General features: G+C 41.8%; 1 long non-coding RNA gene across 3 annotated transcripts; it reads left to right on the top strand.

Annotated features, from left to right (window-relative positions):
* Positions 1-317: 317 nt before the first annotated feature.
* LOC140844357 (uncharacterized) lies at positions 318-25208 on the top strand. Of its 3 annotated transcripts, XR_012122515.1 has the most exons (4): positions 318-667; positions 2406-2474; positions 3107-3216; positions 24425-25208. It is a non-coding gene; the product is annotated as an uncharacterized lncRNA (long non-coding RNA). The 3 variants fall into 3 exon arrangements; XR_012122513.1 differs by having other exon boundaries at positions 2406-3216; XR_012122514.1 differs by lacking the exon at positions 2406-2474 and having other exon boundaries at positions 324-667.
* Positions 25209-26152: the final 944 nt, after the last annotated feature.

Genomic DNA, 26152 nt, shown 5'->3' with positions numbered 1-26152 from the left:
TTGAGATGGACATGAAGCTAGGCACTAAAAGTATAGAAATAAAAGACACATCTCCTGCTGCAGAAATGTTTACAATCTGGTGAAGGAGGAAGATAAGAAGGCAAATAAATAGGCAGTGAGAGAGTGAAGCATGCCTGTTTTAGGTGTTCTCCTAGCATGCCCCCAGTGAGTAGGTGAATGTGCATTTGTGCATGTGTGTGCATGGGTGGGTGGGTAGGTGGTGTGGACAGAACAGAAGAGAGGAAGGAGGGAGAATAGGGAACACTTGCTAGAGGAGGGAAACCCGGGTGGAAGCTTGATAGATGGGTAGGCATCACTAGGAGATAGATATGGGAAGGGGGAAGTAGGCCTGGCAGGGAAGGCAGCATGTGCTGAATCACCGAGAGATGGCTCATTCAGGGGATGTGCCCCTGGGAGAGCAGGGCTGAAGTAAAGAACCGTATCTGGCATGCAGCAAGGCAGGAAGTCTGGTGGTTTGGCTAGAGATGAAGCTGGAGAGGAAGGCAAGGCTGTGATTGAGAAGGAAGACATGAAAGAATGTGTGGGCAGGTTCTCTGGGAGACAAGAATGCTGCCCACAGAGCCGTGGCTACCGCTTACTGAGTGTGGGCTGATTATGCGCCAGAAATCAGGCTGAACTCGTTCCTGAATTTGCCCCTATGAAACAGGTAATATTATTCTCATTTTACAAGTTATTATTTGAGTAATTTTCCCAGGGTCATATGGTATCTTAGGTTGGGGTCCCCCAGAGGCAGATGCCAAGAAAAAGAGTCAAGTATAAGTCGCTCATTTGGGAGCTGATCCCCAGAAACGCCAGTCGCTGAGTGGAGAGGAGGAGCTAGGTAGGAAGCTGTGTGCTGTCAAACAGGTTGCCACTAAGGGCAACTGGAGCTCAGTCCCACTGGGGAATTTGGGCAGCCAGTGAGGAGTACTCCTCAGAGTGAGCCCCACCGAGTGAGGAAGCTGGGGTGTTTGTCACCAAATCTCCATTATTGTTTGAGGACTGTTGCTTGGGACTTTAACTCTGGCTTTCCTAGCTTCACCTGCACAGGGGCCACGTGCATGCTCCATGCAGTGACTCACAGGTGTTCTCAGTAAGCAGACTTCAGGGTGTAGAGGTGACGGCTGAGGGGTGGTGGACAGGACACGGACGGAGTGTGCTACACACAAGTCGTCAGTGAGGGAGCCAGGGTCCCAAGCAGTTTGACTCAGGAATCAGCAACAGTATTATACTGCTTTCCAAATGTAAAGTATTATCAATATACATATTCATATTTACAGTACTTTTCAGAACATAATATTGAGCCTAGCACAGAAGAAGTCCATTGTCCTAATCAATGACGGACACAAAACAGACCCTCAGTGAGTATTTGTGAATGAATTTTGTAAGATTCAACGCAGGTTACTCATTCAATGGTACCTGGGTGAAAGACCCTCTGGATGAAATTCAAGAAGTTTGGATTATAGTCTGGGTTCTGCCACTAGCCTGGGGACTTCAGGGAAGCCATTTAGTCTCACTGAACTTCACCTTTCTCATCTTAAAACCTCGTTTTACTACCTATCCCACCTACCTATAGGTAGAGCTGTTGTGAGGATGAAATCTGATAATGGATGGGGAAAGCTAAAAAGCACAGCTGACTGAGAGGTAATCCTGTGTCGGGTTTGGGTTCAGGAGAAGTTCCTTCAGGGCCTTTGGCTTCCCAGAATCCAGGACCACCTACTTCGTGTCCACCAGCTCTATCGGTCAGGACTCTTGGTTGTAACTAACAAGCCAATTCTCATGATTTTGACCAGAAAAGGAGTTTTTATTTGAGACGTATCAAGAAGGTTACAGAACTAGCAGGAAAGCTATAGTAATCAAGCTTGGAAAATAGACATGAAACGAAGGAGATCATCACAGAAGACAGAAAGACCACATCACAGAAACATGTCAGTTAAGATATTGCTGCCAGTTCCACTAAGCGGTAGAAGTCAGTGCTCCCACTAGCACAAATTCTAAATGGTTACTGTTTCCTGGGCCATTTGCTTCAAAGTCAAGGTCTGGGGCAGGTGCATCTGCTGGGCCAAGCTTGGGTCATCCACTTTGCATTTCAGCTGCCACAGATCTAGGAGCACAACTGTCTGGCCTGTTTTCTAACTTCCATAAGGGGAAGACCTTCTCTGCCTCCCATGAGACCCGTGTTCCATGGGATGTTAGCTCCCCCAGACATGGGAAGGGAGCTCAAATGCTGAGCACCTAGTCAAAAAGATAACCCCTGGCAAATATCCTATACCAGATGCTCAAAAATCCCATCCAAGTCAGGATGTGGGGAAAGTGAAGGTACTGGTTTAAAACTGAAAAACTAAGACTAGGAGGTCATACCTTACTGAGTAGCAATACTGACTTGTGACTCTTTATTTACCCAGAACTGCACAAGGTACTGAGTATACAGAGATGCCTGAGATGTGGATGCTGGCCTCAGGGTAGCCTTCCAGGTAGGGGGGAAAGATAAATGAAACACTAAAATAGAGTATGATAAGGAAAGGTTATCAACTGAGAAACAACAAAGTAGGAAGGGAACACAGATCAAAGGATTAATGCTGGGAATCCTGTGTGTGGTCAGGAAAACTTTCACAGAGAAGGTGGTTCTAGAAGGGCGGGAGGGTAGAGGAGGAAAGGGCAGTAGAGGCAGAGCCACCCGTGGTATGCGTTAATTTTCCTCATTAGCCAAAATCTGGTCCTGGTATTTCCTGCTCAGTCCTTTCCTACCCCCATCAAGCACAGCACATGTGGTCTCATGATTAAAGGGCTAAAATCACTATTAGTGAGGTCAAAGTGTTGTTAGGGTATTATGAGATATGAGAGCCAGGTTTTTCTTCCTTTGCCCTCCCCAAAATCCCTGGTTAGAGTGCTATTGGCACAAGCTTGCTTTTGCTTCTGCTTTTTCAGCTGTTTTAGATGCAACCAATCATACACGCAGTCACACCTGATGGGGTTTAAGTAAGAGCTCCGCCACTGATTGACTGTAATGCATCTTTGAGCCTCGATTTCCTGGGAGGTAAAATGGAAGTCAAAACGTGCTTGCCTTCCAGGCTGTGGCAGAAATTAACTGAGATAATGTTTGCAGAGTGGAGTAGCAACATCGGCTCGCACGTCTGTATTTATCCGGAACCTTTCGAGGTCCTGGGGAGGAAGACGACTAAGACACAAGCTCTGGCTCCCAGGTGCTCTAGCCAGGTAAGGAGGAAGATACATACAGTGCTAAAAGGAAGTGCGATAAGGGAAGGCTGTCGCTGAGAAACAAGATATCCATGGCTCAGTGGTCAGCCGGGACTGTGACTGCTGGTTTGAGCAGTTCTCTGCATGTCTGCTGTTGCTGAGGATCCCTCTCTGCTCCTCTCTTGGACTAAAGGGGTTTCAGAGAGTAGCTGAGGAGATTGCAAGAAGGAAATGTCTTCCAGGAGAAAAGGGGCCCACAGGTTGTGCCAAAAAATATGAGAAAACAGGGGTGAAGAGGGAGCGGATATGAAATTTATCTTGAGCTCTGAGCCCCTTTCAAAGCCTGACTCCCTGATGAGACTGAGGGCCTGGGTCTTGGCGTTGAGGAATGTTTTCCAATCCCACAAGAATGATTTCAGAAGCAGCCCTCCTGGCACTGGGGATGTCTGCCTCTGCCCATTTTGAGGAGGAAATGATCTGCCCAGATGTAAGCCTGGTCAGTCTCCCTTCTCTATCAGAATCAGGCCACAGAGCTTGGAAGGGTGGAGGGCGACATCTCCATTAACCAGCCATTTTCACACATTGCTCCTGCACCAGCACTTGAAAATGTGTGCAATCCAACAGGTTGAATAACACTAGTGGAGTAACACTGTCCTTGCAGAATGGTAAACACGATATTTGAGGGGAATTTGCTGTGGGCCAAAGCAGTTGAGTAAGTGGGGCAGATCCAGATGTGAAAATGCTGTGTGGTTTGGAACCAAATTGACACCAAATAATGTGCAGTATGAATTTAGATCTCCTTTCTGAAATTCCTAGTCTACATTTTATTAATCTCTTCTTTGTAATGAACTATGTGTGCTATTCAAACCTTGGTCTTCCAGGTAAATTCTGACCAGTCATACATTATACAGCTGAGTACTTACCAGATGCCAGAGATATATACAAGAGGGGCATATAGGATCTTGATTCTCATTCTGAAGAAACTGAAAATTCAGAGGGCTTCTCCCGTCAAACATTACCTGTGGGTACGTCCCCTTATTTGCATATGGAGACAATCATTTCATGTAGAAGACCTTAGTTCCCGTGTTCCCTGAGCTCATCATCCCATCTGGGGGTAGGAACAGGAATGGAGGCAGAGGGCCGTGGAGCTTGTTGCTATGGTAACTTGGCATTAACACACCTTAGCTCCTTTGTGTTGCCCCCAAATTACCTTTATAAGTAGCGTACATTTTCAGAACCTGGAAAGCTTCTCTTAATTGCTGCACAGCCTGTTATAAAGACATTTTCCAAGGTACATAGGCAGAGGGAGGGTCCTTTCTTTTTTGAGGCGGAGGCTGTGCCGATGCTAAGGAAGCTAAGCCACAAATATAGAATCAGGATCCAGACTATCTTCTTCTTTAATGGGAGATTTCACTTTCAAATCCCTTTCACATATGTTATCTCACTTTTTATTGCCATGTTTTTTTAACCTCATGCTTAAGCAATCCAAAGGGCAAGAAAATGAACCCATTAAGTACTTATGCCTCAAAATAGCCATCTGAGGTAGGAACTAATATCCCCATTGTATAAATGGAAAAACCAAGACTCAGAGAGTTTCCACGTGCCCAAGAGTGTATGGTTAGAAATGGCAGAATGAGGAATCGAATGAGGCCTTTAGATTCCAAATCTGGTATCTTTCTGCTCCCAGTCTCTTTCAGTCTTTGTTATTTTACAAAAATGCAGGTGTACACAAAATTGCAATCAATTTGTGATTTGCTTTGAGAAAAACAACTTAATGAAGTATTATATATTTCATAAGGTTCATTAAACATACAAGTTAATGATTAAAAAATTTTTTTGTAATTCCTTTGTTGAGATATAATTCATATACCATATGATCTACCCACTTAAAGTGTACAATTCAGTGGTTTCATATGCACATATTTGTACAACCATCACCACGATCAATTTGAGAACATCTTTGCTACACCAAAGAAAACCCTGTACCCTTTAGCTATCACCCCCCAATCTTCCCTGTCTCCACCCCCTATCCCTAGGCAACCACTAACCTACTTACTGCCTCTGTAGATTTACATGTTCTGGAACATCTCATGTAAATGGTGTCATCTAATATGTGGTCTTTGTGACTAGCTTCTTTTCAAGATTCATCACTGTGAAGCATATGACAGTATTTCATTCCTTTTTATGGCCAATAATTCACCGTGTGGATTTACCACCTTTTGTTTATCCATTCACCAAGTCAATGGACATTTGAATTGTTTCCAACCCAATATAATGCTGCTATGAATATTCGTGTACAAGTTTTTGTGTAAACATGTTTCTATTTCTCTAGGAGTAAAATTATTGGGTCAAAGTTTACTCCTGTCAATCTAGGAATAATTTGCATTCCCACCACCCCTCTGTGAGGGTCCGGTTGGTTTCTCCACACCCTAGCCAACACTTAGAGTGCTTTCTTCATTTAGTATTATTTCTTAAAGACCTTTCCATAGCCACATGGTTTGTAGTTACACAGTATTCCAAAGCAGTCGGTCTGACTTTGTTTAAGCGTCACTTTAATGCTGAGGGTTTGTACTGTTTCCAGGAGCAGGTTGTTTTTAAGTAGTAGGACTAGGATCTGTACCACTTTACTCCACTTACTGCTTTTTTCCTTTAGCTTATTTCCAAAGTGGAACAAAGGGCACACGCAGCTCCTGTTACTTCTTTCCACTTTACTCTGCAAAAGGTTGACTGTGTCAAATGCCATCTGCAAACCTCATGCCTGCCTACTTCCCTATAGCCTCTGCCAACAACAAGGCTTTATTGCTTTATTCATGTGTACTAATAATACAGGAATACAATAAAACCTTAAGGTCACTTTGATTTGCATTTCTTCTACTGTTGATATATTTAAAAATTTTTAACGGCCATCACATAGTCAGTCTGAGTCATTAATAGGAAGAAGCCAGGCAGTGCAGGAGAATCGAGGGTTCAAAGCGAAAGGGAGCGCACGGAGCCTAAAGGAATTCCCTGAGTTTGGAAACCTAGGTTCAGTTTTACTTAATAGGGTGGTTGTAGCCTCAGCCAGAGAGAGAACACTGCTAAAATGCTGGATTGAATTAGACGCCTTCTTTTTCAAACCCTCCCCAGATTTGGTGCCTCTCCTGGTTCTGCTCTCCCTCTCTGGTCATTCCTTCTCAATCTCCTTTGAGAGTTTCTTTTCCTGCATCTTAAGAGATTGGTGTTCCCTGGGATTTCATTCTCAGAATTCTTCTTTTTTCACTTAACACTCTGGGCGGTCTCATCCACTCCCATGGCAGTAATGATTATATAAGTGCTGAAAACTCCCAAGTTTATCTGCAGCCTGGACTTCTCTCCTGAATTCCACGTACACATATCTAACTTTTGAATGTCCCCTAGACATCTCAAGTCTAATATTTTGCTCCAGTCACTCCTTCTTATCCCATTTTTCCTGTCACTGTGATAGTAGCAATAGCCAATCGACCACGCCAATCAAACACCTGAAAGTCACTGCAAACTCCTTCCCCACCCTCCATATTCCTCAATGTCCCTCAGGTGCATCTTCTTGTCTCCAAACCTATTACACTAATTTGATTCATGGCTTCATTATTTCTCCCAGTAAGTGTGGCATTGTTACCTGTATTGGTTAGGGTGCTGTTGATTGTAATTCTGTCACTTTAAGAAAGGAAAGAAAAAAGATTTATTGAACAGATGCATGCATGGAGTGAAAGGAGGGACTGAGCAAACCCTGTGGAAAGGCAGGCTCCAGGGTGGGTGCCAGGGACCTCAGCAGCAAGCAGGTTGCCCATGGACCTTCTCATGAGGGTTTACTATGAATGTGACTCGGTACCCACAGTGTTCAGCCTCTGCATCTCTCACTTCAAAATACTAAATTTCTGGGAGACTCTGGGAACCAGCAAAGATCAAGGAGGTAGAAAGGCTGAGTCAATCACGTGGTGGAAATACACCTGCTGGAAGATGACCTTCACGTGTTGGAGGCCATTATCAGAGAAGAAAAGAGGTGGCATGAGGTGGGCATTTGCATTTGCTGTGATTTCTGAACTGGTCTCCCTGCCTCTAGCCTTACCCTCCATCAACACCCATCTGCCAGAATGACCTTCCAAAATGCAAGTCCAAGAGAAAAGAGAAAGAGTGGGCCAAGTATGGAAATCCTCATTCATCTCTAAGTCTGGTACTTAGAGCAATAATAACTATCATCGATTTGAGTTCCGACTATTTGCCACCACTGTGTAGGTACTACATATTTCTTATTTCTACTCCTTATGACAGCTCTGCAAGGTGAATGTTGTAATTACTGTACAAAAGAGAAAAATGAGACTTAGAAGGAATTGTCCTAGGCCCTATGAATGTTAAGTAGCAGAACCTACCGTCTGATATAAGGCATTTATTGTTGGGCTCTGAAGTTAATGCTTTCTGAGTTCCTAGTTTCTTCATTTGTAAAATGGGTATAACCTTTATTTTACAGGCATTGTATAAGGATTAGGCAGAAATGGCTACATAATCTGTGGGGCCAGAGCAAAATGAAAATGCATGATAGCTGCTTGTATTAATAAATATTAAGAGTTTCAAGAGAGTGACAGCAGAGCATTAAACAAAGTGCAGGGCCCTTCTAAGCATGGGGGCTTACGTGACTGCACAGGTTGAACACCCATAAAGTTGGCCCTGGGGTAAGGGTGAATGTGTATAAAATACCTTGTACAGAATAGATGCTCATTAAATTGTAGCTTAATAATTGTATTAGCTTCCTATTGCTGCCATAACAAATTACTGCAAACTAAGTGGCCTAAAACAACACAGATTCATTGTGGAGGTCAGAAGACCAAAAGGAATCTTGTGGAGCTCACATTAAAATGTGAGCAGAGCCACACTCCTTCTGGAGGCTCTAAGGGAAAACCCATTTCTTTGCCTCTTCCAGCTTCTAGAGGCTGCCTGCGTTCTTGGCTGACAGCGTCTTCCTCCATCTTCGAAGTCAGCAGTGTAATATATTCCAGTCTCTCTCTCTTTCTGACCACTTCTTCCCTCGGCACATTTCCTTCCTTGACTCTGACTTGTTTGCCTTCCTCTTAGAAGGACCCTTCTGACTGCACTGGGCCTACCCAGATACTCCAGGACATCTTACCATCTCAAGGTCCCTACTTAATCACACCTGCAAAGTCCCTTTTACCATGTAAGGTAACATATTCACAGGTTCCAGGAATTAGGTTGTAAACATCTTTGGGAAAACATTAGTCAGCCTACTAAAATAACAATACTATGTTGTTGTCACAGAAATGACATGACCTTCAGCAATTTAACCTTCAGCGATCTCAGGATACAATTCGCTTACAGGACGTGGCCAGCCCACTGGGACCTGACCCGTGACTCTCTTTCTAACTTCCACTCCTTCTCTTCCCCCTACATGCTTCAAACACTCCAGTGACATTGGACCATTAACAAAACCAACCCCATTATACCAGATTTCCTTTGTCTTCCTTTGCTCTAGCCACTTCCTCCTTCTTTCTGCTTCCTGCTTGTAAAAGACATCTCTTTCTGTCTCATGATCCTATCTTTTCAATATTTTTTTAATAGTGACAATCTTTTTGCTAAAATTTGCATTATTGTAAGCTTTTCAGAAAACTATGTAGTATGACTCATAGTAACTCCAACTATGAGTCCCACCCTTCCCGTACCCCTTGTTCTGCAGCCCTTTAAGTCACCAAAACATCTGGAACTTTAGCATGGAGACAGTGTGCATTCCCTGGCTCTACAGGTTACACTCACATTAAAGCTACACAGAGAGCTGAGCGTCCATCACGCACACGGGAATTAGTGCAAAGCATGATGTCACTCTGGCGTTGTGCTCCTGGAGGTTTGAGGGAGGTGTGGGGCTACCTGATAGACTCATGAAATCATTCACTTGACAGACTCACAGAGATCTGAATCCCATCTTTTCACTTGCAGGAGGAAAGCTGCAGTTTAGTGGAAAGAGTGCTAACTTTGGAGTCAGGATTGACTTTAAGTCCATTTCTACCACTTACCTGGCTGGCTGTTCCTTTGGCAAACCGCCAATACCTGTAAGCCTATGGATCTTCAACTTTAGGGTGATGTTAGATGTGTTCCCCCTACCTTATAGGGTAAATGCCAATTTTTTAAAAGAATATAAAAATATTACTACTTATTGAGCATTAATTATGCACCAAGCCTTGGTAGACACATTTCCTATATTTTATTCATGAGAAAACCAAGGTTCAGGGAGGTGTCACATTGTCACTCTGCTAACACATGAGAGACGGGTTTCAAACCCAGGTCTTTCTGACTATCTTGTTGGGGGTGGTTTCCTTTTAGTTACACCGGGTGAAAGAGAGAAATCCAACAAAGGCAGCAGGTATTTTGGACTGTCTTCACATGCTGTCCATTTCGTGGTTGCACTAGACAATCTCAGTGACACTGTCCAGATCACGTGAGTTTCCAGATTCCTTGGAGGACACACAAGACCCTTTGTGACTTGACCTCAGCAATAATCTCCAACCTCATCTCTCATCAGGCCTTTCCTGCCACCACCTACCCCCAAGCCTCCTCTTCAGTCATAATGAAATGCTTGTAGTTCCTGGCATGTACCCTGTGGATCTGTGCCTCTGTGCCCCTGTTCCCTTTACCTGTAAAGCACTTCACCCTCCAAGTACCCAGTGAGTACCTGCTCATTTTCTAAAACTGTTTAAATGTCACTTCCTGAATGAAATCTTACCTGGCCTCCCCCCATCCTTCCCACTTTAGATAGACTTGACCATTCTCTCTTTCGGGCCTCTAATATCACCCCTACATATGTTTGCACTGGGAACTATAACATTTTTCTTGCACCTATTTATGCAATAAAACTGTTTGTTTACATGTCTTTATTGAACTGTTAGCACCTTAAGTGCAAAAGGACTATCTGATTTGTAACTGCATCTTTAGTCTTTAGTATGTGAGCACTTGCGGGAGAGCCTGGTGGCCAGCCCACCCAACATCTACTCCCAACCTGTTTATCTTTTGTCTCTGTAAAGGCTGTAAAAACTAGATTCTCTTTCTCCACCCCCTTGAAGCTATTAGAGATGGTGGAAAACATTTCTGGCCAACTAGATAAAAGCAAAGGTCTTGGAGAGGAGTAAAAAGCTTCTAGGAGAGCTTTTGCATTTTTCATAAAAGGACCAGGGTGACTGGTATCGACTATCACTCCTTCAACCTGCTTTGAATATAGACATGATGCTGGAGCTGTAGTGGCACCATCTTGCAGCCATATGGGAAAGCCCCCCAAGGAATCAATGTGCCACTCTCCAAATGTTTAATGAGAAAAATGAACCCCCACTAATTAAATCACTGTTGTTGAGTCATCTGTTATTTGCAGCCAAAAACATTCCTGAGTAACCAATGAATTAATAATGTTTGTTGACCCAAAGAGGTAATTCCTTATTTCAATGAGTTTTAAATACTTAGTAGCAGAAATCTCTCCTCAACATAACTTTTATACTAAACTCAGTAATTAATATTGATCAGAGCAGACGTGCTCTGATTGAACAAGGTAGTAGATTTCTGCACGGACTCCCAGTCACTTTCTTACTCTTTCTTTTCCCCAGATGACCCTAAGACAATTATTGGGAACCCTGAAGGCTTTTCTGGACATTAATCCACTCTCTAACATAGCTGATAGAAGTGTGAATTGAAACAGCCTTTTTTGGGTAGAATTTGCCAATTTGAGGGCAATGCTATCATGCTGTTAAATTATAGAATCCTTGAGTCAGAAACTCTAAGAATCTACCTTACAAAAATACCAGCATTTTTGTACAAAGATACATGTATATATGTGTGTGTGAGGTGGTTCACTACAGAATTGCCTGAAGGTTTAAAAAAATATACAAACACCTTAAATGTTCATTAAGAAACTGATTAATTACTTTATATACATGCATCCTCTGTATATTTTGCAACTATTACTGATATTGAAAGACCTCCAAGACGTATTAAAGTAATACATTTTGAACATATATTAAAAGGTAACTCACAAAATACTATTAAAATAAAAACTGTGTGGTTGTGTAAAAATATACATATGTAGGCATGTAAATGCCTAGAAAACATCTTGAAGGAAGACCAAGAAATAGTGATTACGTCTAGGTAATGAGATGGGGGAAAGAGAATTTTGACTTTTTACTTTGTAAACATGTATATTGTTTGAATAATTGACATGTAAACATGTATTTATTTGTATTATGTAAAAAATAGAGAATAACACCTCACCAAAGAAGATATATAGATGGCAAGTAAACATTTGAAAAGATGTTCAACATCATGTCATTTAGAGAACTGTAAGTTTGAAAACAAGATACCACTACCTATTAGAATTAGAATGGCAAAAAACCAAAACACTGACCCACCACATTCTGGCAAGGGTATGGAGCAACAAGAACTTTCTCCCACTCATTGCTGGTGAGAATGTAAAGTGGTTCAGCCACTTTGGGAGATAATTTGGCAGTTTCTTGCAAAATAAATGTATTCTTAACCATACAATCCAGCAACTGCACTTCTTGGTATTTATCCAAATGAGTTGAAAACTCACATCTACACAAAAACTTGTACATGGATACTCATAGCAACTTTATTCATAATAGCCAAAATTTGGAAGCAACCAAGATATCCTTTAGTAGATGAATGGATAAATAAATTGTAGTACATTCAGACAATGGAACCTTATTTAGCACTAAAAAGAAAGGAGCATCAAGCCATTAAGAGATATGGAAGAAACTTCAACGCCTATTACCAAGTGAAAGAAGCCACTCTGGAAGGGTACATGCCATATGATTCCAACTACATAATTCTGGAAAAGACAAAACTATAGGAGCAACAAAAAGATAAATGGTTGCCAGGGGTTATGGGGAAGAGAGGGATGAATACTGGATCACAGAAGACTTTTAAGGTAGTGAAACTTTGATGGTGGATACAAGTCTTTCAACATTTGTCACAAGATGTATAACACAAAGAGTGAACTCTAACATAAACTGAACTTCGAGTGATGATAATGTATCAGTGTAGGTTCATCGATTATAACAAATGTAACATTGTGGTGGGAAAGGCCACCTGTTTGTGGCCTGAGGAGTGGGGGAGCAGGGAAGGGTTGTGTGAGAATCCTCTGTACTTGGCCCAACATATTGATTCAATTTTTATTATGCTCAACACAATGGTCTAATGCTGTGAGGGTAAGGTGATAATTAAAACCCATTTCCTGTTCTTAGGGAGCTTAAATACAACATGGTGAAGCTATAGAACTGTACCATACTATAAAGAAGAGTTTTTAAAGTGCTCTGATACAGACATGAACGTATGGGAGTTCAAAGGAAGGAGTGATTAGAGGGAATCTTAGACTAAGGTGAGGGCATATGAGTTGGGTCTTGAAGCATAAATAAGATTTTGTCAGTTAGATGCAGCATGGCAAGGGCCTAGGAAGAGCACTCTAGGCAGAGGGAATAATGCAAGCAAGACATGGAGGCATGATAGTATTTACTGTATGTGAAGAATGGTGGCTGCCAGCATAGCTTCTGTGTAAGAGAAATAAAGGGATACAGCGGGAAATACAATTGATAAGAAAGGTGGGGTTGTATGCTCTATGCTAAGCTGTTTATGCTAATAATATACAGGGAGTCAGCACAGGTTGGCAAAGTCAATCACTGTTAGACTGGGTCCATTGTCCTGTAGCCAGGATGAGGTAAAGAGACACAGGCTTCAGTCACAGGGTCTGGGCCAGTGTTCAGGAAGGATGGGATCTTCTAGCAAGGCAGCACTCAGGAGCCTGCATCTAAAGATCCCAGGAGAGAAGCATGGCTGGGATTGTGCCAACACCCAACTAAGGACATCTACTGCCTTTGGGCTCAGAACAGCTCTGCCCTTCCTACTCAGCCCCTCTCTGGCTGGCCAGAACTTCTATAATAAAAATCAGTCTAGGGGGTGAGAGGTGGGTGAACTGGGTGAAGAGAATCAAAAGCAACAAACTTCCAGTTATAAATAAGACATGGAGGTATAATATACAGCATGGTGACTATTGTTAACACTGTATTGTATTAAGGTTCTGACCTTAAATTACTATCTTTCTTTTTCTCCAATGTTCTGTTCCAAGTTCCTGGCTGATTCCCAGTTGTTCCAAAACGTATTGGTTTAATGGCTTGGCTCTGCATTTCAATATTGCTCTGAACCTCAGCCTCAGAAACCTAAAAATAAGGGCTTGTCACCTGATATGGACTAAGCTCATTGTTCCTAAGCTGTTTATAATCTTATCAGGAATACATGATTTGTTAACATTAAACAAAATGCTAGACTGGATAGAATTAAACTGTAAAATACATTTGTTGGTTAAAAAAAAAGGAACAAAGTATATTGGGAAGAAAATTAAAGTCAGGACACCTGGATTCTGGTTCTAGCTGTCACTAACTAGTTGTAGGTACATCTCTGAATCTCACCTATAAAATTGGAGGACTGTTCTGTATGATTTCTAAAAGAATTTAGGATTCTGTGACTAAGTGCTATGTGAATGGAGAAAGGGAAAGATCTTTTGGTGCTATTTGTTGGATATGTCCTCTGTGGGAGAAATATGGATTTAAGATGAGTTTTAAAGATGGATGGGATTTTTGACCAGGAATATGCAAGTGAGAACAGTGGTTGAGTTGGAGGTAAAATCATTAATCAAGTAGTGAGGTAGTAATGAGCAGGGTGGTTTATAGCACAGCAAACACACTGGCCTGAGCACAGTATCTGGGAGGCAGTGGGAGAGGGCTGGCTGGGCACATTAGGGAAAGTTTGGACATGAGACTGGGGGCTTGTAAGGGATCCTTAAAGAATGGCTATCTGGGAACAGTGGGCAGAAGGTATTGGTGGGAGAATACGTGGGAGGGGAAATGAGGTTGTGACCACAGTCTAGGCATGAGTTAAGTAACTTTGGACTAAGGTAGATGATGTGTGAAGTGAAGAGGAAGTGGTAAATTTGTGACACATTTTTAAGAAGAAACAGAATAAAGAGGAAAAAGAAGAAGAAGCAATCTAAGTTCACCACCAAGGGTAGAAGAAGAGTATTTCTTTGGGGCAGAGGTGGTCTGCTGGCAAGTTTCATAGTTACATTTTTACACGTGAACATGTTCAAATAGTTGTACTGACATCCTCTAAGATGAATATGAATTTGTAGGCAATTAGAGATGAGAATATGATTGTCAGGACCAGATAGATAATACAGTGGCCCTTGAACAATTTGGGGGTTGGGGTTCCAAACCCTCTGTGCAGTTGAAAATCTGTATACAACTTTTGACTCCCCCAAAACTTGACTACTAATAGCCTACTTTTGTTGACTAGGCATTTTCAAATAGTCAACACATATGTTATATGTTACATGTATTATATACTATATTCTTAAAGTAAGCTAGAAAAAAAAGAAAAAGTTTTCTTCAACTTGTCTCAGATCTCAAAACAATTTTCCAATATATTTATTGAAAAAAATCTTCATATAAATAGATCCATACAGTTGAAACCATGTTGTTCAAGGGTCAATCATACAGAGTTTTTAATCACTCATACCAAGGTTTTAAGGTAAAACCTTAAAATTGGGTGCTTATATATGAAGGAGCATATTACAAAGAGAAAATGTACAGATACATTACTCAAAGAAAAAAAATGGAATCATAAGTCTTTCATTATATTATTTTTCTCTCTTATAGTACTCCTTCGAACTGTCCTAGAAATCTCTTTTGTTTGTAAATGTTAACAATCTTTTCATTTCTGGGCAATTGTATTAGTAAAGATGGGTTAGTTTATCCTTATACCCCAAACCTCAGGGGTCAAAAAGTACTACTTCTCATTCATTCTACATGTTTGTTATTTCCACTCACATTTTATGGGCCAAAGAAAGCCACGTAGCCACATCAATCTTGGAAAGAGGTGGGAAGTGCAATGTTCCTGTGTGCATTAATGGGGAGTGGGGACATTTGTGAATAATTCTAACAGTAACCATAGTAACAAACATTTACCCTTTAGACTTCCTTGTACAACCATGCTTCCTCTACCTTTTTATCTGAATCATCACTAAACTGTTCCTGGTATCAACATTTTGTAACTGTTGTAAACTTAGTGGTGCCGCGGAGTAATTCCTGTGTGAACAAGTTACCTCTTCTGCTTTTCTCTTTGTTTCCTCCTTGTTTTGATGCTAAGCCTTCCTTTGGTCCCAACGTTGCCTCTCCTTCTTCCTTTCCTAATTCTTGGAACTAAAGAGACTCAAGAAAATGCTACACCCATAATCAAAACAATCTTTACCCCTCTCTCTCCTGACTGTGGTTCCACTTCTCTTCCTTCTTTTGCAAGAATAAATGCCTTCCCTCTAGGTATTGCCACACTTCCTTCTTCTACTTTCTCACTTCCTTATCACTTAGAGTTTAAGACCATTGCAGAGCAAAAAAAACAGCTGAGAATTAATAAATAATACTCAATCTACTCTTCTGTCTGATTAGCTGGTTGCCCTTATTTTCCCAGCCTGTGTGCATTCCATAAGTTGACTTGGTTATTCTGATCAGAATTAATCTCTTTTTCTATCAGAATCCCATAGAATGTAGTTTGAATCCCTGATATGATTGTCACAGTCTACACTGTCTCAGCATATATTTTATATATGCTCCCTCACTAAATTGTGACTTTCTATAGATGAAGCTGTGACTTGGACATATTCAATAATTGTTAACCTATCGATGAATCCCCTGTTTAACTGAATTGTTTTGGTAGCATTTGGATGTATCTGGATTCAGCAATTGGTACTTATTAAACTCTTATTCATATCTAGGAAAAAAAAACACTGAGATGGAAAATTAAATGACTTGCTCCAGAAACCACACAATAAATTCAATATGACTGAAACATAATATACAAGTTAAAGGCTGGCAGGAGACAAAGCTAGACAGATGAGCAGGTGTCAGATCTAAAAGGGGCTGGTGTGCTAAGCTAAAGAATTTAACTTCAAAGCTACTGGAAACATCTGAACTCCTCTTCCTGGCAAGTGGGATCTAGGGCACCATTCTGGGATTGTAGTTCCAGAAGCTCGGTCTGGTCATGGGTAGGGTGAGACTGTCCCTTAAGGTGCAGGGAATGGAAGTGAGAGAATCTCAGAATAGAAGCCCAGGAACAAACCCAGGATTTATTCAAAGTTGACAAGAAACACCAGGAATAAGTAATATGAAACATGAACTGAAGGTACAGGGACAGTGCAAAGAGGTCAAAACAGAAGGCCAGAGGCCAGCCTGGTGTGGTTTCTTAAAACCTCCTCTCCCTTTTTGTGAGTACTTCCAGCCTGGTTTCTGGGTGGGAGAGGAATATTCTGAACCAATTTGGATCAATGGCCTTCCAAGGATTTTCAGTGAAAGAGTGATAGGAACTGTCGTTCTCTTCTTAACTCGAGGAACACAATATCTTGCTGTGTCCTTAGCCCTGCCGTGCATGTATCTGGCCCAGAGTAAGTCCTTAATAAATACTTAATGAATAAATAAATAAATAAGGACTTGCTGCTAATTGCTAAGCAGAAGAATGTTTTTGTTTAGTCTATTCACATGCTACGTGATTATAATGCCGTGAGAAAAATGATTTCATGCAAACCCACAAGAACTCACCCTTCTCTTTTATTTACTTTAATAAATGTCAACTAAAATCATTTTATTTACCAGCTGGTCAAATGTAAAACTGACCTTTTTTTTTTCAAAAGTGTTTCAGGCATGCAAATTTAAATCATATGTATTAAGAAATAAAACAACAGAAAGGAAACCCCCAAAAGATGAACCAACTGAAATACAAGAACAATATAACACAGGTGGTTCAGCAGTTACGTGGTATAAGTCTCTATAACAACAGAAATCCAGAAACAGCAACTGAGAAGACTATAAAATGTAAATTTAGACAATAAGAAGCTGCTCCAATCTCGTACGTATGCATGAGTTGCCAACCATAACTGAAATTGGATGGCTAAAAGGAAGGGTGGCCATAGCAAGAGCTAGGATCTCGGGGGGAAGCTTCCCTATTTGTCTGCCATTCTAAAGTTGGGGGGCAACAGGTAAGCTTTGGGCCCAGAGCATCGGGAGAGAAGGCTTTAAACAAAGAACAGTTGAATAGGGCGTGACCAGCATGTACCCATGTCACAATGGTGCCATCATGAGACAAGTCCATGTAATATAAAAAGCGAAGGAGGAAATACAAACTCCAAGTGAAGATCAAACTGGTAAGAGCAGAAGGCCTCCTGGATTACCCTTTCCCACATCACAGTCATCACATACGCCTTGGGAATGACATCTGAAAGGAAGCGCATCCTAAGGTAGTCAACAAACACTTAAATCTACACTATAATTTTAGATATTTATGTGGACTTTCTCAGATTTCAGGATGATTCTCTCATGCCTAACATCACCAGAGAACAAAACGCAGCTTTCTTTCTCTGCAAAAATATGCCTTGGGGTATAATAAAAATAAGTATTTGGTCTTTTACCCCTAGTTGCCTATACACAGCTCTTAAAACCACTGTAGTGATAAAAAGTAGTGTCTTTTGTATGCTAATGAGGTGAGTGGTGGCTGGAGGCCTGTAACTAGCTTCCTGATGGGGGGGGGGGGGGAGGTGGGAGGCTGGAGAAAGACCAAGCCTGGATCAGAAGCTTGGAACTTTCAGGCCCAACCCCCAACCTGGAGGCAGGGGAGAGAAGTTGCAGGTTGAGTTCAGTCACTAAGGGCTAATGATTCCATCAGTCATAATTATGTCATGAAACCTACATTAAAAGCACTTAAACGATGAGGTTTGGATAGTTCCCAAGTTGGGGAACACCTTGGATGTGCTTGGGAAGGTGGTACACTCTAACTCAGGGTGCTTCCAGACCCCACGCTGTGCACCTTGTCATCTGGCTGTTCATTTGCATCCTTTATAATAAACCAAGAAATATACACGAATGTGACTTCCTGAGTTCTGTAAGCTATTCTAGCAACTTACGGAACCTGCAGAGACAGTAGTGGAAATCCCTGATTTGTAGCCAGTTGGCCAGACGCGCCAGTGGCCTGAGATTTGTAACTGCCATCTCAAAATGAGAGCAGCCTTATAGTTCTGAGCCCTGAAACCTGTGGCATATAACACTAACTCCAGGTAGCTAGTGTCAGAACAGAACTGCATTCCAGGACATTCAGCTGCTATCCAGAGAATCAGAGAATTGGTGGGTGTGAGGAAAAAAACAACAGTATATTTGGTGCCAGAAGTGTGAGTACGAACAGCTCACCCCTGGTTATATTTATCTTTCTAATCTTACTATTCTATTTGTTGAAAAATTAGTATTTAGCAAAATCTCACAGGCTTTCTGTGTGGTCACAAGTCTGATTGCATGTGCAGGTGGGCCAGTTGTGATGGGAAAGCACTCGAGAGACTGAAGGAAAGACCTGGAGACACCATATGAGACATGAGGGTTTGTTGGGACTTGCTACTGCAGGGGGCCCAGAAGTGGCCAGCTGGATGAGGTTGCACGCTGCTGTCGTGGCGGGAGGGGATGAGGACTAATTGAACGTCAGGGGTAAGGGGGCAAAGACTACTTTTCTAGAAGGGATCATTCTTGGGTGACCAGTGTCCCGAGGAACAAAACCTTGGTCAGGGTGCCTGCTTTGGAATAAGATGTTTCCATGGATAAGATCAGCCTGCATTTGGCCAGCCCAAGGCCATCAACATTCGCTGTACTTAGCATACCACCCGAAAGAGGGGTCACGGTTATCCTAGGTTAGTGCTTGTCCCCACCCTCTCAGTGTGTGTGCATTCGTGTGTGGTTGTGAGAAATTTGGAATAGGTATAGAGATGAATCTTATTTTATTTTTCCTCAAACATTTCAGATCTAGAATGAATGTTGCTCTGTTCTTTCTTTTCCCTATTCCCTACATCCTTTAAGTAAACTTCAAGTTAACTCACTGCTTTTGGAAACCAATTTCAACCCCACTCCTTCCAGTCATTCTCCACTGGGTTTTGCAAATATTCCATTTTCTAATGCATTCTGCAAGGCAGTGGAGAACCAAGGAATTATTTCAAGTCTTGAAGACATGGTAGCATTCACCATGTGATATTAGGTAATTACTTAGGCAGAGGTTTTGTGGAAGATGTGCATTTGAGGACAGAGGTTAGTGGAGCGGTGCACAAAGGTACAGGTTCTGGAGTCACCAAACCTAGTTCTGGAAGATCTTGTTCTCAACACTTACTGGTGGTATGACCTTGAACAAGTTACTTATCTTCTCCAAGCCTGCATTTCTTCATCAAGGGCAATGGTAATGGTTTTCTTTAGGTCATGTTTATAAAGTGATTAATATGAAGACTGGCACATATAAGCATTCACAAATGGCAACCATTAAGTTTTATTGTCCTAATGTTCTGTGAATGTTTTTCAGGTTGGTTTTAGCTACATTTTAAAACTCTTCCTTGTCAGTATCTCTCTCTCTTATTTCCGATTAAGGGTATCTGATTCTAAATCTGTCTCCCAGTCCTGAGTAGGTTATTCAAGTGTCATCCCATTCCAACTGTGTGGGAACCTGATGCCAAAAGAATGCAGTTGTTCTTTAACGTCCGCTTCTTTTAGATTCCCTGAGACCTATTCATGCTAAGCTTCCCTTCCGGACTCAAACTTTTCCAGCAGGAGAAGTGTATTCCAGGAAAAGAAAAAGCATTAAGCCTAAACCTTAGGCCTTTGCATTTATCAGTATGAGCTTTACTAATACACTAATGGAAGAGGTTTAGAAGACTCATTTATGAACAACTTTTGTGTATGTGAACTATAAATATCTGGGTGGAAATGCCCTTTTGTCCATCAATGTCCATATTGTCATAAGCATTTTTTCTTTCATGGTTAGTTTCTTCTATAAATTACAAACTCTGTCAAGAGAGGGACATAGACTTAGTCTTCTGCAACCCCACAACAGGTACACTGTAGGTTTGTGGGTAAAATTACAGGATTTCCAGCATCTCTCACCTGGCTTTAGTGCATCTCCATATCAACAGGCATTCCTAAGGGGTGGAGAGAGGTAGTTGTCTCCATATCAGTGGGTAATTACCTGGGTGACCAAGGGCTAATCTGAACCTGAGAGGTTGGGGGAAGGCTTCATTTGCTTCTGCCAGAGCAGGAAAGAGATGACCCCTGGACCACTGTTTGTAGGTAATAAACGGGTTTTAAACTTTATTTCTCCCTTTGACTTATTTCAGTTTTAGAGGTACTTTGCCCTAGGGTTTCCTTTCCCCGGAGTTACAAGGTTTCTTAGTCCATGTTTGTTGAATGAATAATGGTCCCTACGCTATGATATTATTAATGGGAATTTCAAGCCAAGTGGGAGAGAAGATATTTGGGGGCAAGCTAGCCTCTCAATTCCACTTGCAAAGCATGAAACTGATTACCAATTCTTCGTTCATGTGTTGTGGCCTTGTTTTGAAATATTCAAAACTTACCCATTTATTTGACAAGAATTTATTGAGTTTCTATTATACACCAGACTCTCCATTTATATATTTGTTTTCAAAATGATAGGAGTTAATTTCTTGGGTTTAAAAAAAATTATTTATAAGTGAATATTAGGGAAGGGAAATGTACACTTAATATACTTGTTATGTTAATATCTACATATTCATAGAATATAATATATACAATGTACAATATCATATATACATATATCTGTTCATATTATGTAATTCGTAGTCCTCAGGTCAATTTTGAAAATAATCTTCCCCTCCCACCACCATTTTTACTGATAAGGAAATTGATGCTTGAAGGTGCGGCATCGAAGGTCATGCAGCTTGTGCATACAAGCCCCAGAATCTGGACCTGACTTTGTCTTCCTTCAAAGTCCAGGCCCTTTTCCCCACACCATACTACCTCTTGGTTAGACCAAAGACTAGGTAGGTTGTTAATGAATACTTAATAAATCCATGTGCAGGGCCAGGTCTGAATGATTAAAACAACTTAGCCCACATGGCACACAGTGTCAAAATGTTCACATTAAACTAGTAGATAATTCTGAAGACAACTGCAGTAACTTAATCAACCTCTCACCAATAATTCGATGGCCTTGGAAATATGCTTTGTGATGGAGACTATGAGCACAAAGTAAAGTAGGGGATTATTAGTTTTTATTAATGCTGATAATCAAGCTGGACAAGTCAGGTTGGCATTTTTTTCTTTTTGGACTGGTTTTGCTTGCTTGATTGTGTTTTAGGCCATTCCTTCAATCTGTTATTTCTAAACAGCATGACCTAGAGTATTAGCAATTATCTGGTTAATTTAGCCAGTATGAAGAGCTGGTCTGGATAAGAGTAATACCAAACTGACAACTGGAAAGTAAATCAGGGTCAAATTCAAAATTAGGTTCTGAGATCTTTAGGCCATCCAAAAACTAGGCTGAGAGTCTTGAGAAATTTATGCAGGTAGTTTCCAAATCATGGGTAGATACAGGACTGGAACGGAAAACTAATTAGTATACACATCTCAGGAATGAAAGGCTCGTATGATACACACCCTACTGTGTTCAGGAACACAGACATCCCAAGGGCAGCCCCACACCACAGCCCTGGCTGGGCCCACGTCTCTAACTGGTCCGTAGGACCCAAGGGGGCAATTCACAGATTCGTAACTCTGGAGTCCCTGTGGAATGACTTCTCGGGACTCTTCCCAAGACCATGCTCCCCCACCCCTTCTCCAAGATTCATGTCCTGTCCAGAAGCATCTTGGGGATGGGTGCGGGGCTTCTAAGTGCAAGAAACCCTGACTGTCCACCTTGGGGAGTCTGTGGCAGGACATGTTAGATGCAATGGAATGTCCGTGGCAGAGACAGTTCCTTACCCCTAGGGAATGGTCCAGATAGAAGGATTCTCCTCAAGGTAGGAAAAACATCACGTATTCTAACCCAGTCCTGGGATCATACTTGACCAGAAATTCTCTTGAGTCAGACACTAAGAAATGTGATTCAAATGTGCTCTAACTCAGACCTGAAGGAAAGTCTGCCAAGTTCCTTGACAAAGGTCTTTAAGAAACTGAGGAAATGGGTCTGATGAAAATGGAACTGTAGGGAGGCTACAAAAGCCCAAGAGCGGGATTACCATTTCTAGAGAATAGTAGTGACAGCTCTACCTGCCCAGTACTCCACTGCTTAGGAGCAAGCAGCCCCAGCCAGCAGGGCAATGTGGTTGAAGAAGCAGGATGGCAGGGGGGACCCGAACTTGACTGGTCAGTGTGAAACTGGTCAGAGCCACAGCAGCAAGAATGAGCAGAACCTGTGAGGCAGCAAAACTGAGAGATGGGCAGTGGCCGCTCCCAGGCATTTCATGGAGACCTGGGAGAGGTGAGGCTCTCCTAGGACTCTGCCTGGAAGGAGGCACTTGGGGCACCAGCATTCCTGATTTTGTCTGGGTGCCATTTTGCTTCCTACAGTGACTTTGCATTGATTCGTTGTCATCCATTATGTTCTTGGTGGTATTACTATTGTTACTCTTAATCAAACTGAGTTCTGCTGGTGTGTGTGTTCTACCCACATTTACTCTTACACAGTGAGGTGAAAATACTTTAACAGGCTTTATTTGGCAGGGCAGTATAGCCAGATGGTTGAAGTTTGGGCTCTGGTGCCAGAAGGGCTCGAATCCTGACTCTACCATTTATTATCTCCATGTCCTTGAGCAAGTTCTGTAGCTTTGATTTCCCTAAGCCTTGATTTTCTCATCAGCAAAATGGAAATAATAAAACCTGTGTCATAAAATTGTTATGAGGCTTAAATGGGATGAACGTATGTAAACTACTTAGATCAGTGTCTACATATAGAAATGCTCAAGTGCTATTTATTATTGTTGTTTTTAGTAGTACGTTTTTAAAGCTCACAAAGCACTATCATATGTATGTGCTCATTGGAATTAATTAGTGCTCACATATAATGCAAGTACATTAACAGGGGAAGGGGGAGATTGGTAAAGGGGAGACCCTTTCCTCCTCCTTTCTCGGGGCTCTGATGTTAGATGAGGCGTGTAAGTCATCCCAAAGCTCTGGGTCTTGTCTGTGCTCTTCCTCCTCCCTCCCACCGGCTCTCAGCTCCCTTCCGCTTAACTTAAGGTTGGAATGTCCCGTCATGGGGCCGGTCACAGTTCCAGCACAACCTCATCTCCACTTGACAGTCATCAAATCTTTCTGCATCTTACTCAGAAAACAGCGGAGCCCCTTTGAGGGCAGCGAGAGCACAGCCCCCATGCTCACTGGCTAAGCAGGGCCTCTGGAGGAAAAGCCCAGTGCAGGGGCGAGTCCTGGGCAAAAGCCTCAGTGTCCCCCGCAGTGGTTCCCCTTCCCTCTTACTTGAGGCTCCTCCTGTATGTGGCTGGGGAAATCCAGCCCAGTCATTTCTGAAAACCTCTGAGCAAAGACCTTGATCTTCCACTACAGTTGCTCTTGGTGGGAAAGGTGGGTGAAGCAACTGTCCCCACCCACATCCACCACTTCACAGTCATCTGCTCAAACTCTCCAAATGCTCTGTCACTCTCAGAGGAAAATAGACCATCCCGATCAGCCCCCAAATTAGTCAGGATGACAGACTCAGCCTTCAGAAGGGTGTACGCATGGGACAGTCATGTTTGACATACTCTTCCTGTAAAGTCCCCTCGTCACCAGTCACCTATGAAAGATGATCACCCCTATTGCTTCCCTCCCTCCCACACTCCTGAGAAAAACACATGAAGAGACAGTCAGATCTGGCCTTATGAGGCCTCTTAAAACAAGGTTATCAAAGAGCTTAATTGGTAGGATTTAATGAATAACTAACATTCCCCGTGTTGAACGCTGTAAAGTCCCCGTGCCGCCCAAGTCCCATCTGTTAAATGCCCTCCACGTTGCTCACAGCTGTGGATGAGATCAGGGATCTTTCTGTGGAGGCTTCGTTCTACAGCCCCCACCAATGTCCTTTGACCCGTCTGTGCCTCTGGTTCTGGCCTTGCGCCTCAACCGTGGGCTCCCTTTCTATGTCTGCCATCTCAGGCACAACTTCGTCAAGCATTCAGCAACTTAGAATTTTTGAAACCCACAGCCTTCATGCAGAGCTCCCAAACTCTTCACTGACAGGAAGTTTAAAATCTGTACTTCAGTTCCCTTGATGTAGTTGTCTTTTTCTTCTCCCTGATCCAGTGTACTGGCTAGCAGGTGTTTTGTTTTTTTTCCAGGAAATGGAACTGACATTAGGGTTGACGCTCTTGGATAGTCTCCACAATCCTTTCCTCCTATTGGTTCATGAACCCTCCATCCCCGCCTAATGACGGCAGCTGTAACAGGCATGGCCACCCGAAGATATCCCTGGAGACTGCAAATGTTGCCTTAATTAGAAAAAAGTCTTTGTAGAAGTGATTAAATTGAGGATCTTGAGATGGGGAAATTGTCCTGGATTATCTGGGTGGGTCCTTTGCAATCATAAGTGTCCTCATAAGAGAGAAGCAGGAGGAGATTTGACACATGAGAAAGTATTGTGGAGATGGGACAGAGAGAATTGAAGACACTAGCCTTGAAGAGAACAGTGATTACGCCACAAACCTGGGAATGTGGGAAGCCATCAGAAGCTAGAAAAGGCAAGCAACAGATTCTCCTGCAGAGCCCTGTCCCACAGGGAGAGTGGCCCTGCAAACACCTTGATTTCAGGCTTGCAATTTATGCCTTCTTTATACTTTCCTATATTTAATTTCACTTATAATTTTATTTACTTAATTTTAATTATACTGTTCTATATTTAATTTAAAAATATGTATGAATGAAAATAAAACTTTTCTCAAAGAAACAACAAAACAATTTTCATTTATTACATGCAAAGAAAAAAGGCTAAAATGCTTCTGTATTATTTGAAATTTTATGGTGACAATACATTTACTTATTACTTATGAAACTTTAAAAAACAGACTGCCAGGATATGGACTAAATTAACCCCTGGGTGATAGGATTCTAAATGACTTATTTTCTTCTGTACAATTTTTCTCCAGACTTGTTTCCTTCTGTACAATTTTTTTCCATTTTCTAAGCCCACAACACTGCATAGATAATATTTGTATAATAAAAAATGACAAAGAAAAAATTTTGATGTAAATCATTTGTTGACATTTAAAGATTGCCACAGATAGATTAGTAAGAGGAAAATAAAGCTATAAAACAGACTGTTATGGCGATGTTTGTTTTAAAATAAGTACATATATAGAAAGGAACAGTGAGAGTTCCTACATCAAGATGTTGATAATGCTTGCCTTTGGTAGAATTATGGATAAATTTTGTTTTACATTGTGTTTTGTGTTTCAAATATTTTTCATTTGTCGTTTATGAATTTTGTGATGAGACCAAAATATTGTTAAATAAGAAAAGTTAGAAGTATATAAATGATAGAATAAGAGATCATTTGGGTCAGAACCCTTAGGTCTCTTCATATAGAACATCAGATGGCATGCTAGGATAATATGACTCCTGTAGCTGCAACAGAGAAAAGAGCTGAAAATTAAAAAAAAAAAAAAACACTCTCTGAATGTATGCAGAAAAAATAAGATTAAAGTTGGGACATTCTGACATTTTGTGCAGGCTGCCTGCCCTCCCAGAGACTGGAACTTAAACACCACCGTGAACTAACAAAACAGCATTTACAATATTGGCATCTCTGCTCTAAGTCATTCACAGGTGTCTTTCATTCCTGTAGATTAAACACTTTTCCACAGTCTAGATTCATGCCATGGCTGTCAGCATCTCCAGCAACTTGCTCCTAAATTCAGCAAGGGCCAGCTCTGTCCAAGAAAACAAGTCTTCATTCAAGAGCAGGTACATGCCGCACAGTTGACTGCATTTCTTCAAATTCCAGAATTCTGCTGATGAGACTGTTCTAGTCCCAGAATTCTGTCTGGCCAAGTCTTTGCTTCCGCCGTGAG

The sequence above is a fragment of the Manis javanica genome, chromosome 11 (genome assembly GCF_040802235.1).
Source record: "Manis javanica isolate MJ-LG chromosome 11, MJ_LKY, whole genome shotgun sequence".
NCBI lineage: Eukaryota > Metazoa > Chordata > Mammalia > Pholidota > Manidae > Manis > Manis javanica.
Note: the sequence above shows the minus strand (reverse complement) of the source record. Positions and strands in the feature narration are given on the sequence as shown.